Source organism: Cetorhinus maximus, chromosome 25 (genome assembly GCF_964194155.1).
Source record: "Cetorhinus maximus chromosome 25, sCetMax3.hap1.1, whole genome shotgun sequence".
NCBI lineage: Eukaryota > Metazoa > Chordata > Chondrichthyes > Lamniformes > Cetorhinidae > Cetorhinus > Cetorhinus maximus.
This window is the reverse complement of record NC_135903.1, coordinates 26409910-26428169: the sequence shown is the minus strand read 5'-3', so window position 1 is coordinate 26428169 and position 18260 is coordinate 26409910. Positions and strand designations below refer to the sequence as shown.

The 18260-nt window shown below is 40.9% G+C and overlaps 1 protein-coding gene across 6 annotated transcripts in view; it reads right to left on the bottom strand.

Moving 5' to 3' along the window:
- hdac5 (histone deacetylase 5) overlaps positions 1-18260 on the bottom strand; it is a 357484-nt gene that overhangs the window by 219736 nt on the left and 119488 nt on the right. The window contains exon 5 of one of the 6 annotated variants that reach the window (XM_078529650.1): positions 4382-4446. The exons of the other annotated variants lie outside the window; for them this stretch is intronic. The gene's annotated coding sequence lies outside the window, so the exon portion shown is untranslated. The remainder of the gene's footprint in view (positions 1-4381; positions 4447-18260) is intronic. 6 annotated transcript variants of the gene reach the window in all.

Sequence of the window (18260 nt, the reverse complement as noted above, 5' to 3'; positions counted from 1 at the left end):
AAAATTTTAATAACTGAAAGTTTCTGCCTTTTATGTCTATCCATAAAAATTGAAGGAAGTTGACACCAAAGAGCAGCACTAGTTCCTGCATTCAAGCACATCTATGTGGAGCTTTGTATTCCCCAGTCTCACACTGATCAAAGCAGACAACATAACCACAGCTCCTCAGACACACTGCTGTTAAAGTGCACCTGAGACTATATACAACATAAAATTATAACGCGCCTCCTCCATTAGTATCTACCTTACGTAACAGTGATTCCACTAATTAGAGTGGGTGGCATTCGCTTGGACTAAAAAAAGCTCAAGAATATTTCCAAAGTGGAAAAATACTGTAAAAGTATTGTTAAAGAACTTGTGTAAACACTGTAATAAGTGCCTTCTGGCAGCACGTGGATGACATGAATCCAATCATTTTTGTCAGTGCTACACCCACATTTGACTACAAATAACTACAGTAAATGCCTCTTCTGCAGGAAAAATTATACATAGCTTTACTCCCTGTTATTAACACCTTCTTACACTGTCCTGTTGTGTTTACTAAAAAGCTCTTTGTGAACACTAAAGCATCACTGCTGTGATGTTTGAAGTCTCCTGTTGTTTAAAAATTAAAAAAGGTTCCAAAAAATTGTTGGAGCTATTATTTAACTGCAGACGAGTCACTAAATCAAATCAGACAAAGTCTGCTACATGTGCACAAAGTTAAATTAAATATTGCTGCAGATAAAACTAACTTTGGGACTGTTTTACACCCTCTCAAGATTAAAAATGTTGATGACAACACAGAAAAGAGAAAGACAATGGGCAGAATTTTGCCCTTGGTTGGCGGGCGGGCCCCACCGGCTGGCGGCGGGCAGGCAGCCGAACTCTGCCACCGAAACGGGGCCCGCCGCCATTTTGAGTGGGCGGGCCAGTTAAGGCCTGCCCAGCGGCCTGCCCGACAAGAAGCGTTATGCGCTTCCTGTGCTGGGGGGGGGGGAGATTACCCATCTGTCAAAGTGCGCTCTTTCACGCATGCGCACGAAAGAGCGCACTGCTCCCTGAGACTAAGTGCTGTCTCAGGGAGATTAGTGACAACTTAAAAATCATGAAAAATAAAAAAATTATTAACATGTCCCCCTCATGTGACAATGTCACACGAGATGGGACATGTTAATAAATCTTACATAAAATGTATCAAAGTTTTTAAAAACGAACATGAAACCTCATCCCGCCAGTGGATGAGGTTTCATGCACTATCAGAAGCCCGCTGGGGCTCCTGGCCTGCCCGTCAACCTTAATTATCTTAATGACCCTGTCAATGGTCTCAATTGGCCATTGACAGGTTGGCGGGCAGACAGCTAATTTCGCTGTCCACCTGCCTTCCTAAAAATTTAAAGGGACTGGGCTGACGTCGGGGGTTCCTCCCAACGTCATCCCACGTCATTTTCCCGTCGGCAAGCGGGCCCCGCCCCCAAATCGCTGACGGGAAAATTCTGGCCAATGTGTTTAGTCAACCCCAATACTACAATAAAATCTATTCATTTTTAAAGAGTGCTCAACAACTCAATTTAATGTATATATTCAGATGTAATGAAAAGGTTGAACAGCCTGTCACTACTGTTTTAAAAGGACTTTCCTGAATCTTGTCTTGATATTTGTTAGCCATGCACTCCATACTATTCTTTTCCCAGCCCCCTGGCAAAACACGATGCACCATTCAAGATATATTGCTTTCGGCCATAGAATCATGTACTATGAAGCAAACATTACACCATTAATTTCTTTGGCTCTTATTCCGCTGGTGAGGTGTTGATTATGACAGGTCCAAGCCCTTCCCATCTAGAAAATCCCACTAGACCAGAAACATTGTGATTAGTTTTAGGGCATGATTCATAGTGTTGGACAACATGAAGCTCTACTGGGTCTCACTCCCCTTTACCAAAACCACCCAACTACTCAAGGATGATTCAGAAAAATAAAGGATAGCTCCCATCATCTTTTCTCCACTATCAACTGCGCTAAATGGCTTTCTTCTGGCCATTCCACCTCACCTCTAACAAGTGCAAAGAACTTATGAATTTGTCACAAAGATAAAGTTCATCTATTTAACTTTCTATGACACTTCCCCTCCCTTCCCACCCTCCACCAAGCCGAGCCTCCTCTCAGGCCCCTCCCTATCCTTGCTCTAAATCTCCAGTTTCTCTCCCACGTCTCATTTTCTCCCCTAACTCATCTCACCTAAGAGACCTGCCTCTTATGCGCTCAGTTCCATTCCCATTAAGCGGCTGAACACCCTTCCTTTTCTAGCCTAAATGCTAAATGATTATAAATGGCTCCTTCTTCAACTAGACCGTAACCTTTCTTTACAAAACTGCTGTTATCACCCTCCTTTAAAAAACTCAACCTCGCTTCTGGGCCATTGCAAACTACTGCTCCATTTTCAACATTCATTTCCTCTCTAGAGTTCTTGAAATCCTGTCACATCTCAGATCCATGTAAATCTCTCTATCAACACCCTACTCTAATCATTTCTTTCAGGTTTCTACCCTTCCTACAGCATTGAACTACTATCCAAAAATCACAAATGACATTCTCTGTGGATGTGGCAATGATGCATAATCCCTCCTCTTACTCTTCAATCTCTCTGGAGTACCTGAAGCGGTTGATCATACCATCCTCCTACAATGCCTCGACTTACACTGTCCAGCTTCAAGGTTTTCTCTTCATAGTCTTGCAAAGTCACTTTAGGAATCCCGTCTTTTCCTCATCTACATGCTGCCACATGTGGACATCTGCAGACATAGGTTCAACTTGCATATACACAGAGACCTAAAAAGTATCAATATCATCCTAACACTTCTCTCCACCCCTGAACTACTTCACCAGCTTCTAGTCTTAAATGAGCCTTAATTTCCTCTAGCTCAACAATGGGAAGACCGAAGCCATCATCATCATCTCTGCCACAAACTCTGTACCTTCTGACCTAGTTTATAACCTGCAGGTCCTGTTCCATCCCCAGCTCAGCTACTCACCACTTATCCTTTTCATCACAAAGGCTAATTACACCTCCAAAACATGACCTCTATCCTGACCTCACCCAATCTGCTAATGATATCCTTGACCATATTTCTGTCATCTCTAGACTTTGTTATTTCAATGCTTAGATAGTCACTTTACATCTTCCCCTCACTCACATCCCTTCCTATCTTTGTAACCAGCTCCAGCATTACACCGCATCCCCTCCCTCTACCCACTACAAACACAAACACTCCATTACTCTTACTCTAGCAACTTGCTTGTATGATCAGGAATTTCCTCCTTAAACCCCTACACCACCCCTCCTTATAGCCAATCTCTTTAACCAAACTGTTGGTAGCTTTTAGGTTTGACATTCAGTTTTACCTTATACATGTCAATTGTTTTTATATTATAGGCACTACCATCGATTTAAGTTTTTGTTGCTATGGTTATTTACTGTTGCAAATTAATGGCCCTGGTTTTGCTGTACTAAATCAGTGCTCAATATTATTATTGAGTGAAACTAACAGCAACTTCTGGCATTCATTCATGTGCAAATACAGAAATCTTAAAGTTGCTGTCAGTGATAACTTGCTCCTCCAACTGTTGCAGTCTTTGCAAATGAAATCAGCACAGATCACTGTCATAGCATAAATCTGGGCTAATTACCCATTATTCTCACTTTAAAATGGTCCAAAAAGTTAGAGCTTGTTCAATCTGAAGTAACTGAGTTTTTCCACAGTGTATAAGTAGCAATTACTGAACAACCTCTCTCCCTTGAAAAATTAATGTGGCAAGTGTGAACTCTCACTCCTTCAGCAAAAAATTAATGTTGCAGATTTTTCTTTTCAATTTTAATTTTCCTGTTTTATGTATTTCTCTTAATCCCATTTGTATGCTCAAAATCTTTATTTGACTTCCAGTAGGATGAGTCAGATGTAATTTATATATACTATATTTAATTCCTGCTTTGCTGTCAGTATGCTTAAATCTGATTGGTTGAACTGTTTCCCTGCTGCTTACCCTGATTACATATGCCACATATCACCTGTAGAGGGCACCAAATCAAAATGACACCAGAAGAAAGGAAGTCTGCTGGCCGACCTGCAAAAAATCTGTGGGCAACTCTATGTGAAGCGAATGGTAAAAGCCGCTTCTTCACCTTTCCCAGCAAAATCCAGGTCAATGACAATGGTGAGCATAGAAACAAATTCAATGCCTGTGGCTCAGGGTCAACAAAGAATAAATTTAAAACTTCAGCTCTCAGCACAACAATGTAAAACTATAAAAAAGTAAAAGCCTCTAGAAATTGGGGACAGTGAAGGGAATTATAATGGTTGCACGCATGAGCAGCACCATTTCAAACAATATAATTTCTTACAGAGCTGTCTTCTGACACGTTATGCTATGGCTCTCAAATGAGGTCTGATCTGAAGTAGCAAGTATCTGTAGGAGGAACAAAGCGAAGCAGGTTAAAATGAAGAAAATAACAAAAGCTACATCAATTTTGCTTTTAATTCCCATGGTGGGGGGAAGTCAGGGGGAAAGAGAATTGATGCATTTTATATTTAATTATAACTCCCCATTCAATAATTTGCTTTAACACTAAAAAGTGGAACAAGGTTCACAGTCACTAATGATTCTGCGTGCGGCTTGATCGATGAACAATTTTAATTCTAAGCATTCCAACACCTCACAGTTGCAAACGCGTTTGAAACATCTTATGGCTGTATCTCTTTTTTTCAAATAAAGGTTCTTCTCTTCCCTAAGAAAACAAACATCTAGAATCGGTGTACATAGATCACACGTGATATTGATTACATCCTCTTCTGTGCAAATTATTTCTCTCCGGCATTGACCCCTCTGCACCATTTACCATTCCCTAATCAATAGCAGAAGCAAGAAAAAAAGAGTCTTTCAAGCCTCTCCCAATAAGATTTTGAACTGGTTGTTCAGACGTGTGTGAAAAAGAGTCAACAGACCTCTGCTTGGTTTCCTTTCTTCCTTCTTATGGAAAGAAACCCAAGCCCCACATAGCAGCTGCTCCAACACAGTCTGGTTGAATTTGCTAACTCATCATATATACAATTCAGCCTCACATGAAACCCATCAAGTTGGTATATTAATGGCCAGGCAGTAAAATTATCTTTATACAGAATGTGATTGGATGCCCAATATCAATTTTGACTAGTTCAATCTTTAATCAAGTCTAATTACAAGAGAGCAAAAAATAAATACCTATTCCAAAAATTCAATAATAACTTGTATTTATATAGCACCTTCAATGCATTAAAACATACCCAGAGCTTCAATCTTGCTATCAAACAAGATTGGACATCAAGCCACCTAAGGAGATATTAGGACAAAGGACCAAAGACCTTAGTCAAAGAGGTCGATTTTAAGGACTATCTTAAAGGAGGAGAAAGGGGTGGAGAAGTTAAGTGAGGGGATTTCAGAAATTAGGGCCATGGTAGCTGAAACCATGGTCACCAATAGGACAGCGATTGAAATATGGGATGCACAAGGGGGTAGAAATGGAGGAGTGCAGAGATCTTGGATGGTCATAGGGCTGAAAGAGGTTGGAGAGATAGAGAGGCACAAGGTCACAGAGGAATCTGAAAACAAGGGTGAAAATTTTAAAAGTGAGGCGCTGGGAGAGACTGGGAGCGAGCACAGGAGTGATGCATGACGGGGACATGGTACGAGTTAGGATATAAACAGCAGATTTTGGATGGTGTCAAGTTCATGGAAGGAAAATTAAGGTTACAAGTCCGCGCACAAACTTGGCCATCGTATCCGAGATATACAATAGAAAGGAGAAAGGGATTTTGTATTGCTTTCTTAGTCTCCATTCTGGAATACCTTTATTGACTGACATAATAGATTGCTGAACTTTGTCTCAGAAAAGATGCACTGAAAACATTTTATATGGTTCTTTTGGAAATATCACCACTGCGTACTGAAAGACAGAACAAAACAAGGCTTTTTTGTTTAAAAAATGTTTTAATTTGGGAAGAACACAACAAAATTAATTTTTAAAAAGTCATTACCTACAAGAAAAACGTTAGGTAATATAAACTTCAACATTATCGTGAAAGACATTTAAAATTTGAATGACCAGTAAACTGGGTTTAGATGGGACTTTCAGAAAATGTATTAGGGCCTCAAAAATTAGAGCTCCAACTTGCAGACTTCAGATAAAATAATTAAAGATGGAAGTGTTATTTACATATTAGATTTGTCCCCTTAAAACTTATGAAGGCATGAAATTGAAATAAAGGTAATCTTAAAGTAGCTTACAGCAAATATTTTAACCAATTAAATATTGCTATTTAGGTTGTTTAAGAACATAGGAAATAGGAGCAGGAGTAGGCCATTCCACCCCTCAAGCCTGCTCTGCCATTCAACTAGATCATGGCTGATCTTCTACCACAATGCCATTTTCCTGCATTATCCTCATATCTTTTGAGGGATAATAATATGTAATATTTAATATCTAGAAATCCATCAATCTCTGTCTTGAATACACTCAATGACTGAACCGCCACAGCCCTCTGGCCTAGAGAATTCAAAAGACTTACCACCTTCTGAGAGAAGAAATTCCTTTTCACCTCAGTCCTAAATGGGCTACCTCTTATTCTGAGACTGTGTTCCCTGGTTCTAGACCCCCCACCAGCCAGGAGAAACATCCTTTCTGCATCTGCCCTGTTGAGCTCTGTAAGAATTGCTTCGATGTAATCACCTGTCATTCTTTTAAACTCTAGAGAATATAGGCCCAATCTCCTCAATCTCTCCTCATAGGGCAACCCCACCATCCCAGAGATCAATCTAATGAACCTTCGTTGTACTCTCTCTATGGCATGTATATCCTTAGGTGAGAAAACCAAAACTGCACGCAAGACTCCAGGTGTGGTCTCACCAAGGGTCTATACAATCGCAGCAAGACTTCTTTACTCCTGTACTCAAATCCTCTTGCCATGAAGGCCAACATACCATTTGCCTTCCTAATTGCTTACTGCATCTGCACGTTAGATTTCAGTGACTTGTGAGCAAGCACACACAGGTCCCTTTGGACATCAACACTTCCCAATCTCTCATTATTTATGAAACTTACATTTTTCCACATTATATTCCATCTGCCATGTTCTTGCCCACTCACTTAGCCTGATTAAATCCCTCTGAAGCTTCTTTGCACCCTCCTCACAACTCACATTTCCACCTAGTTGTGTTATCAGCAAACTTGGAAATATTACATTTGGTCCCCACATCCAAATCATTGATACAGATTGTAATAGCTGGGGCCTAAGCACTGATCCTTGTGGTACCCAATAACTCTCAGCCTGCCAACCTGAGAATGACCCCTTTATTCCTACTCTCTGTTTTCTGTCCATTCAGCAATTCTCAATCCATGCCAGTAAATTACCCACAATCCCATGCACTCTAATTTTGTTTACTAACCTCCTGTGTGGGACCTTATTAAAAGCCTTCTGAAAATCCAAATACACCAATGGGGAGGCAGTGACACAGTGGTATTGTCACTGGATTAGTATTCCAGACACCCAGATAATCCTTCAACAGGTTTGTCAAACATAAAAAGATAGTGACTCTGTTAATGTGGACATAAGTGTCCGGTTATTACATCCCATCACATTTTTCCTGCTACCCAATTCATTTTCCCTGCTAGTGATGTCAGGCTAACAGGTCTGCAAACAGGTCTGCAGTTCCCCGTTTTCTCTCTCCCTCTTTTCTTAGATAGTGATTTGCTACCTTCCAATCTGCAGGAAACATTCCAGAACCTACAGAATTTTGGAAGATGCATCCACTACAGCCACTTCTTTCAACAATCTGAGATGCAGGTCATCAGGTCCAAGAGATTTATCAACCGAGTCCCATTAGTTTAACCAGTACTACTTTTTTAAAAAACTAATACTAATTTCTTTCAGATCTTCAATCTTGCCAATCTCTTAGTTCTTGAGTATTCCTGGGAGGTTTTTTTGTGTCTTCCTCCTTGAAGATAGACAAAGTATTTCCTTTAGTTTCTCTGCCATTTCCTTATGCCCCATTATAAATTCTCCTGTCTGTAATGGGCCCACATTTGTCTTTGCTAAACTTTTCCTGGTTACACACCTATAGACGTTTTTGCAGTCAGTTTTTATGTTTCTCGCTAGTTTACTTTCATGTTCTATTTTCTCTTTCTTTATCGGTTTCTTGATCCTCAATTGCTGAGTTCTAAAATTCTCCCAATCCTTAGGCTTACTACTTTTGTTGACAGCTTTATAAGGCTCTTCCTTTGATCTAATAAAAATCTTTAACTTTTCTTGTTAGCCATGGTTGGATCACCTTTCCTGATGGGGTTTTGTGCTTCAAAAGAATGTAAAATTGTTGTACACTATGTATTAATTCTTTAAATGTTAACCTTTGCCTGTCTACCACCACACCTTTTAATGTAGTTTCCCAACCTAACACAGCCAATCTGTCCCTCAGACCTTTGTAGTTTCCTTTGTTTAGACTTAAGATCCTAGTTTCAGATTGAACTATATCACTTTCAAACTTAATGTAAAATTCTATCATATTATGGTCACTCTAGAGGCTTCTTTAAAATTAGATTATTAATTAGTCCTTTCTCATTGCACAATACTAGATATAAAATGGCCCGTTCTCTAGTTGGCTCCTCAATGTCCTGTTCTAGAAAACCATCACAAATACATTCCAGGAATTCGTCCCCCACAGCATTCGTGCAAATTATGTTTACCCAATCTATAGGTAGATTGAAGTCCCCCATGACTACTGTATTACCCTTGTTACATACACCTCTAATTTCTTGATTTGTACCATGCCCTACATTACCTCTACTGTTTGGTGACCTATAAACTACTCTGACCAAAGTTGCTGTCCCTTGTTGTTTCTTAGCTCAACCCAAAATGATTCTACATCTTGATCTTCTAAGATCCTCTCTCACTAATGTACCGATCTCATCCTTTATTAACAGCACTACCCTACCTCCTTTTCCTTTTTTGCCTATCCTTCCAAAATGTCAAATAGCCTTGAACATTCAGTTCCCAGACTTGGTCACCCTACAGCCACATCTCCGTAATGGCAATTAGATCATACCTGTTTACCACCATTTGTGTCGTCAATTCATCTACCTTGTTGAGAATGCTGTATGCATTCAGATAGAGTACCTTTAATTCTGTCATTTGACTATTATTGCAATCTCTGGCCTTATCTGCTGGTGCAATCTTAATTTGTACGCTCTGTCCCTTGATGCCACACTCAGGTTATTAATTCTCTTATTGTTACCTTGCTGTCTTGTCCTGTCCTCTCTCTTTAATTTATCACATCTTCCCTCAGTTGATCCCTCGCCCCTGCTATATAGTTTAAAGCCCTCTCTACTGCCCTAGTTATACAACTTGCCAGAACACTAATCTCAACACAGTTCAGGTGAAGGCCATCCCAACAGCACAGCTCCCACTTTCCCCAGTACTGGTGCCAGTGCCCCGTGAATCAAAACCTTTTTCTCCCACACCAATCTTTGATCCATGCATTTAACTCTCTACTCTTACTTAACCTTCTCTAATTTACTCGCGACTCAGGGGTTCTGCTTTTTAATTTAATCCCTAGCTGGTGTTTTCTGAGCAGAACCTTTTTCCTAGTTCTACCTATGCTGTTGGTACCTATGTGGATCACAACAACTGGATCCTCCCCCTCTCACTGCAAGTTCCTCTCCAACGGATGTCTCAAACCGTGGCACCAGCAGGCAACACAGCCTTCTGACTCTTGCTCTCAGCTGGACAGAAGTGTGCCTATCCCTCTGACTATACTGTCCTCCATTACCACTACATCCCTATTAACTCCCCCAGCTTGGATGGCACAATACCACAGTCACTTTGCTCACTCACCTGCTTTCATCTATACAGGCTACAAGAATCTCAATCTTGTTGGACAATTGCAAGGGTTCCTCCACTTCTACCTTCTCGATCCCCATACATGCCTCACTCACAGTCACAGCCTCCTTTCCCTGACCAAGGACAGATGACCCTATCCTAAGGGGTGTGACAGCCTCCTGGAACCAAGTGTCCAGATAACTTCCCTTCTCCCTGATGTGTCTCAGTGTCTGCAGCTCGGCGTCCAGCTCAATGACTCTGAACTGAAGTTCTTCCAGCAGCAGACACTTACTGCAGATGTTTGTGCCTTGGATCACACTGGCATCCACAAGTTCCATAATAGCCATCTTTTACTACAACAAAGCGCTAGAACAAAAAAATGGTCCATTTTAAAGAATCACAAAAAACAGCTACTCACAAACAAGCAGGCCCAATTTATCTGCAAATCAGTTTAGAATCAAATTTACAGCAGACAGATCGAATCTGTTGCAGTTTAAAAAAACATTCTTTTCAAGACATTCAATAGCGAGTTCTTTCATAGCACATTGCTAAGATAATTTCAGTTTGAAACTCTTAAAATTTGTAGGGGACTCTGTAAACCACAGGTAGCTGGGTGGAAATTAAATCTGGAATTAAAATCTAGTCCCAGTAATGGTGGCCATGAAAGTATCATCAATTGTCATAAAAACCCATCTGGTTCACTAATGTCCTTTAGGAAAGGGAATCTGCTGTCCTTATCTGGTCTGGTCTACATGCGACTCCAGACCCACAGTGATGTGGCTGACTCTCAAATAACCTAGCAAGCCACTCACTGTACCAAACCGCTACATAAAAGTCAAAAAGGAATGAAAGTGGATGGAACACCTGGCATTAACCTAGATACCAGAAACGACAATGGCACACCCAGCCCTGTCGACCCTGTAAAGTCCTCCTTGGGGCTTGTGCCAAAATTGGAAGAGCTGTCCCACAGATTAGTCAAGCAGCAGCCTGACATAGTCACACTCCCAATCATACCTTATAGCCAATGTCCGGGCACCACAATCACCATTCCTGGGGTATGTCCTGTCTAACCAAGAGGACAGACCCACCAGAGGTAGTGGCACAGTGGTATACAGTTGGAAGAGAGTTGCTTTAGGAGTCCTCAACATTGATTCCAGACCCTCTCCTGAAGTCTCATGGCATCAGATCAAACATGGGCAAGGAAACCTCCTGCTGGTTACCACCCACTGCCCCCCATCCTAAGCTGATAAATCAATACTCCTCCATGTTGAATACCAATTGTGAGAAACACTCAGGGTGGCAAGAGCACAAAATGTACTCTGGGTGGAAGATTTCAAGATCCATCACCGAGAACAACTTGGTAGCACAACTACTGATCGACCTTGCCGAGTCCTGAAGGGCATTGCTGCTAGACTTGGGTCTGCAGCAGGTGGTAAGGAAACCAAGAGGGAAAAACCTAGTTGACTTTGTCCTAACCAATCTAGCTGTCGCAGATACATTTGTCCATGACAGTATTAGTGGGAGTGACCACCATACAGTCAGGTGATGGCAAAGCCCCGTCCTCACATTGGGGATACCCCCCATTGTGTTGTATGGCACCACCAGTTTGGTGAATGGGGTAAATCTTGAACAGATCTAGCAACTCAAAACTGGGCATCCATGAGGCTGTATGGGCCATTAGCAGTAGTAGAATTGTATTCAACCACAATCTGTAACTTCATAGCTCAGCATTTCCCCAGTCTATCATTACCATCAAGTCGGGGATCATCCCTGGTTGAATGAAGAGTGCAGGAGAGCATGCCAGGACCAGTACAAGGCTTGGCTAAAGTGAGGTGCCCACTTGGTGAAGCTACACAGGACTACTTGCATGCCAAACAGCAGAAGCACATGAAATAGACAGAGCTAAGCGATCCCACAACCAACGGATCAGATCAAAATTCTGCATCTTGCTGCATCCAAGTGAATGGTGATGGACAATTAAAAACAAACCGGCCGAGGAAGCACCACAAATATCCCCACCCGCAAAGATGGGGAAGCCCAGCACATTAGTGCAAAAGACAAAGCTAAAGCATTTGCAACAATCTTCAGCCAGAAGTACCAAATGGATCATCCACCACAGTCTCCTCCTGAGGTCCCCAGCATCACAGATGCCAGCCTTCACCAAATTTGATTCACTCCACATGATATCAAGAAATGCGAAAGGCACTGGATACTGCAAAGGCTATGGGCCCTAACAACATTCTGGCAGCAGTACTGAAGACTTGAGCTCCAGAATTAGCTGCACCCCTAGCTAAGTTGTTCCAGTACAGATACAACGCTGGCATCTGCCAGACAATGTGGAAAATTGTCCAGCTATGCCCTGTGGACAAAAAGCAGGACAAATCCAACTTGGCCAATTACCACTCCATCAGCCTCCCTTGATCATCAGCAAAACGATGGAATGTGTCATCGAAAATGCTATCAAGTGGCACTTATATAGCAACAATGATGCTCAGTTTGAACTCAAGAGGTTAGGTGAGAGTGACTGCCCTTGACGTCAAGGCAACATTTGAACAAGCATGGCATCAAGGAGTCCTAGCGAAGCTGATATCAATGGGAATTGAATCAGAGGGAAAACTCTCCACTGGTTGGACTCACACCTCGCACAAGGGAAGATGGTTGTGGTTGTTGAAAGCCAATCACCTCAGCCCCAGGACATCGCTGCAAAAGTTTCTCAGAGTAATGTCCTAGGCCCATCCATCTTCAGCTGTTTCGTCAATAAACTTCCCTTCATCATAAAGTCAGAAGAGGGGGGTGTTTGCTATGATAGCACAATATTCAGTACCATCTGCGACTCCTCAGATACTGCAGCAGTCTATATACAGCAAGACCTGCACAACATTCAGGCTTGGGCTGGCAAGTGGCAAGTAACATTGCCCCACACAAGTGTCAGAAAATGACCATCTCTAAAAGAGAGAATCCAACAATCCCCCCGGACACTCAATTGCATCATCATCACTGAATCCCCTATCCTGGGGTTCTCAGTGACTAGAAACTTTATACACATACACAGTGGCTACAAGAGCAGGTCAGAGGTTGGGAATTCTGAAGCGAGTAACTCACCTCCCGACTCCCCAAAACCTGTCCACCATCTGGAAGGCTCAACCCAGGAGTGTTATCCAATACTCTTCACATGCTTGGATGAGTGTAGCTCCAACAACACTCAAGAAACTAGACACCATTCAGGAAAAAGCAGCCCACTTGATCGACACACCATCCGCCACGTTAATCATTCATTCCCTCCACCACTGACACCCAGTGGCAGTAGTGTGTGCCACATAAAGATGCACTGCAGCAACTCATCAAGCTTCCTTCGGCAGCACCTTCCAAATCCACAACCTCTACCACCTACAAGGACAAAGCAACAGATGCATGGGAACTCCACCACCTGCACGTGCCCATCCAAGCCACACCATCCTGACTTGGAACTATATGGCCATTCCTTCACTGTCACTTGGTCAAAATCCTGACACTTCCTTCCTAACAACACTGTGGATTTACCTAGACCACACAGTCTGCAGCGGCTCAAGAAGGCAGTTCACCACGACCTTCTCGAGGGCAATTAGGGATGGCTAACAAATGCTGGCCTAGCCAACAATGTCCACAACCCATAGGAGAATAAATAAAGAAACCTCAACTGCAAGAAACCATCTTAATTATTTCCATTTCTTGTGGCCATGCACCAGTCCTGGTTAAGACACACGTATGAGACCAAATGCCAGAAGTTGCACAGAGCAACTAGATTAATTCCTTTACATAAGTTCGACTACACACTGTACCTCCCAATGGCGACACAGTGGCAAACAGTAACTCAGGCTGACCTAAAAAAAAGTAGTGTACACAAACAAGATATTTTTCTACACAATCTTTTGGTATAGATAAGCTACACAATTGCTTGAATTCTTGTCACAACTTTTTAAACCATCCTCTGACAAAAATGTTTCAATATGCAGAGCATTTTCTTTTTACAGTTTGTAACTAAAGTGCTTTAGATTAACCCTTTAATTAAAAAAAAGGCAATTTAATTTGAGTGGTAAAATGGCAATAAAACCAGTCACAACTTGCAGTTATATAAGCAGTTAATAAAAGGTAGAAACACACCAAAGTCTTTTTCAGAATGGATGTCAAGCCCTGGAGGAACAACTGAAAGTTTGATAGAAAAGGTAACTTCCAAGAAGGGCTTTAAAGGTAGAGAGTGTGGAGAGGAAGAAGGGTTTTGGGCAGGGAATTCCAGCAATTACAACCAGAAAATACTCGCTAGATAATTGTGTAATTCCATTTATATCTTGGAAAGAGAAAGAGAATAAAACTTATAAGCAATGAACACTTTCTTCACTAAAGATAACATTCCATAGTTACCCAAGTATTCCATTTATATAATGATCTTGATTTATATTTCTTTCCAATTTTTGCATAGACTATTTAATACTTGGTACATACATAAAGCAACCATGAGAAATATTTGATCATCACATTGATCGTTATAATATTATTGGTTTCATTGTGCTAACACAGAATATTTACAGTCTGCTGAGGTAAGGGAAACATTAACTTTACTGGAACATCTCTTATTGTTGCTTCCTTGCCAGGTGGTCTGCAAGAGAAAGCAAGATCATGTGACATTGCATGACTTCCTCTGATGATGTATATCGTGTGTCTCATTAACATATCACACAGTTAGAATTAACTCCTTATACTACATTTCCCCCCCAAGTCTGATTCTCCCCATTATACTACAATAATCACCATAGATTAAATAATGTAGATTACCTCAATGTCAAAAAAATTGGTGAACACTTATTAATTCTGCACCAACAGCAGACAACTTTTTCATTAATTTCAGTTCTCTCTTTCACAATGTAAGGTAGATGCTACAACTGCACATAATTAAAAGCATCACATTCACAGTACTCCACACTTTGCTCCAGTAGAAATGTGAACTGAATCATATATTTCAAGCAATATATTGTCAGAGTTATCATGCAAGTTATCATTAGTGCTCTATCAATAATTTTTCTCACTAGCTGTTAAAAAACTATTAAAAGTAGTGAAGGACTTTGCATTTACATTGTACCTTACCACACTGTTCTCAAGAAGTCCTAAAATGCTTCAAGTTACATGGCAGTGCAGTCAACTTTGCTGAATAAATGAGAAACAAACTTAATGGGCTGCATTTGACAGTGGGTGGGGAGAGTGGGTGTGTTTGGACAGCAGGCAGGTAAAAAGGTTGGGGGGTATTATGTATTATCTTAGGGGGCCTGCCCCCAATGAGCAAAGGGCACCCCCGAAGATAGTGCACCCCCTTCTTTCCCATCCTTTTAAAAACTTCTTTTAAAAAACGGCCTGCCCGCAGGCCCACTCCTGCCCATCTGCCCATGCCAACCATATTATGGTGTGGCAACATATTATCAGGGACTTGTTAACAACCTCAACTGACCCTTAATTATTTATTTACATATGGAGGGTGGCTACCAATTTTGACACCCACCCACCTGCCATGTTATGGGGGTGAGCGGGAAGGTGGTAGGCTGGGCACCTGCCCTATTTTACGTGCCACCCCCACCAAAAACATGCCCAGCAGGGCCACAAAACCCAGCCCAATGTTTCAGACTGATGACCTTTCATCAGAACTGGAAGAAGTTAACAATGCAACAGTTTAAGAAAGCAACAAAAGGCTGGGAGATGGAGGACGGAAAGAAAGAACAAAAGGGAAAGACTGTGGTAGGAGGCAGGAATGATTAAATGATAAGAGGGATGTTGGTGCATGGCACAGTGAGACAGTATTGAGGCAAGTAAAGAGACAAAAGATGGGTCTACGTAGCTACAAATGGCAACAGCGGAAACATTACCAGCACCTGCTGTTCAAAAAAATAGGAACAGTGGTTATGGTCTGAAATTGTTGAACTCAAAGACGAGCATGGAGGGTTGCAAAGTGCCTATTCAAACAATGAGGTGCTGTTCCTCCAGCTTCCGTTGAGCTTCAATGGAAGTGCAGGAAGCCAAGGACAGAGATCAGTGTGGGAGTGGGAAGATGACTCAAACGGCAAGTGACCAAAGCTCAGATTGACACTTGCAGGATGATTGGAGGGCTTCAGCAAAGCAGACACCCAATATGCAATTGGTCTCCCTAACATAGAAAGGATTGCATCATGAGTAGCAAATGTGGTATGCTAAATTGAAAGTACAAGTAAACCATTGTTTCACCTGGAAGGAATGTTTGAGGCCATTCAGCATCTGTGGACTCATCTTATATTTCTTTACTTGTCCCATTACCACCCCCTAATGCCTTGTACAATCATGGCTTTTATCAATTAATCACTCCTGCCTTCCACCCTTCCCTTCCTTCCTCCTCCTCATCACTCCCTTTTCAGTGCTTCTGCACCTGTTTACAAACTGGTACACCATTAGCTTCTCCCAGTTATGATGAAAGGTCATCGACTTATAAAGTTTCTCTCTCCACAGATACTGACTGATCTGTTCCCTATTACCAACATTCCTGTTTTTATTTCAGATTCCCAGCATCTGCAGTATTTTGCTTTTGCTTAAATGAATAAATCCTGATATTTGTAATTCATTTTTAAACATTGTAATCACTTAACAGACTGTTTTGCTCGTTCCTGGGATGTGGGCAATGCCAGCATTTATTGTCCATTCCTAAATGCCCTTGAGAAGGTGTAATGAGCAGCCTTCTAGAACCACTGCAGTCTACGTGGTGTAGGCACACAGACATTGCTTTCATCTGTAGTGGTTTGATACAACTGAATGGCTTGCTATGTCATTTCAGAGGGCTATTAAGAGTCAACCAAATTACTGTGGCTCTGAAGTCATAAATAGGCCAGGCTGGGTAAGGATGGCAGATTTCCTTCCATAAAGAACAACAGTGAACCAGGTTTTTACGACAATCCAGTAGTTTCATGATCATTATTAATGAAACTAGCATTTAATTCCAGATTTATTATTTAAATTGAATTCCCCAACCACTATGGTGAGATTTGATCTCATATCTACGGAGCGTTACTCTAGATCTCTGGAGAATGATCCAGTAACTTTATCACTATTTTACCATCATTTAACAGCAACAGCTATCATGGCACAAGATAGAAAAGGGAATTATAATGGAGATAAAAACAAAAAGCTAAAAGCTTTATTCTCTTAAACATTTTATTCTTTCATCAGTTATTCATTTAAATGGATCTGACTGTAGTGCTAATTGCTTAAGACATCATTCATATTATCATGCAACGATACAACTGTGTGTAACATGGTACATCCTGATTACTTAACACAAGGTGTCTCAACATTAACGGGCACAAAAAATGTTTTTTTTAATCTGCTCACCAGCATGGAAATCTCCCATCTTGGCAAATACAAAACATGACCAAAACCATGGAAAATAAAACATAAAAGTCTAGGAATTAGATAAATACAGATAATAAAACGCTTAGGAAATTCTGAGATTCCCATTTTAAAACTCATGTACATTTTTTTTTAAACTGACAAATAAAATCCACTGCCAAATATAATGAATCATATACTCCTATGTCATGGTGAAATTTTTGTTTGTATAAAAGCATATTACAGCACTAGGAAGGAGCAATCATTCCTCTCTCATGCAATAGCCAATTTTAGGTTTTATAAACTTTAAGATTGTAGGAGGAAGCAAAGATTAAGGATCATCAAAATGAACTATATAAAAATGCCTAAAACTTTCCACTGCTTTGGCCTTTAAGGTGCAATTTCGAGAAACAAGCTGGCGAAAGCAAGAGCATACTTTCCCTAATTCACTGCATTAAAAAAAATCTAGTAGTGCCCCTTTGGTGCCTGAAGTTAAATTCCTCATGCAACATGTAACAGGGGGTTATGTTTGATTAAATTACTGAATTTTATTTAACTTTTATTTAATTCTAGGTGTTTTGTATGACAACCTCATTTTTAATACAGTGCATCATTTGGGTTCAACATCCAAATTTTGTGCAAAGTTATATAACAGAGTGCTTGTGTGAGAATCAGTGCACAATGATGTCATCCTATCCATAACACATTGCAGAAAGTGAAAAGAGCTCCCCTGATCCAACATTGCAAACTGGATTTCTACAGAATACAGTATAACATGGTTTGGAAAACTCATGAGTGGTTATGCTGCTTGCAAACCCGCTAAATGTTCCAGTTTTAGATAAGATCATGTTTTAATTCTTCAGAACTATATATATATATATATATATACACACACACATATAATATATGCACACACATTGTTCAATAGTCACCTCTCGCTGAGTTTAGACTACATATTTGTGCTTTTTTGATGTTTTAATGCCTTCTAAAGAATTTGTACAT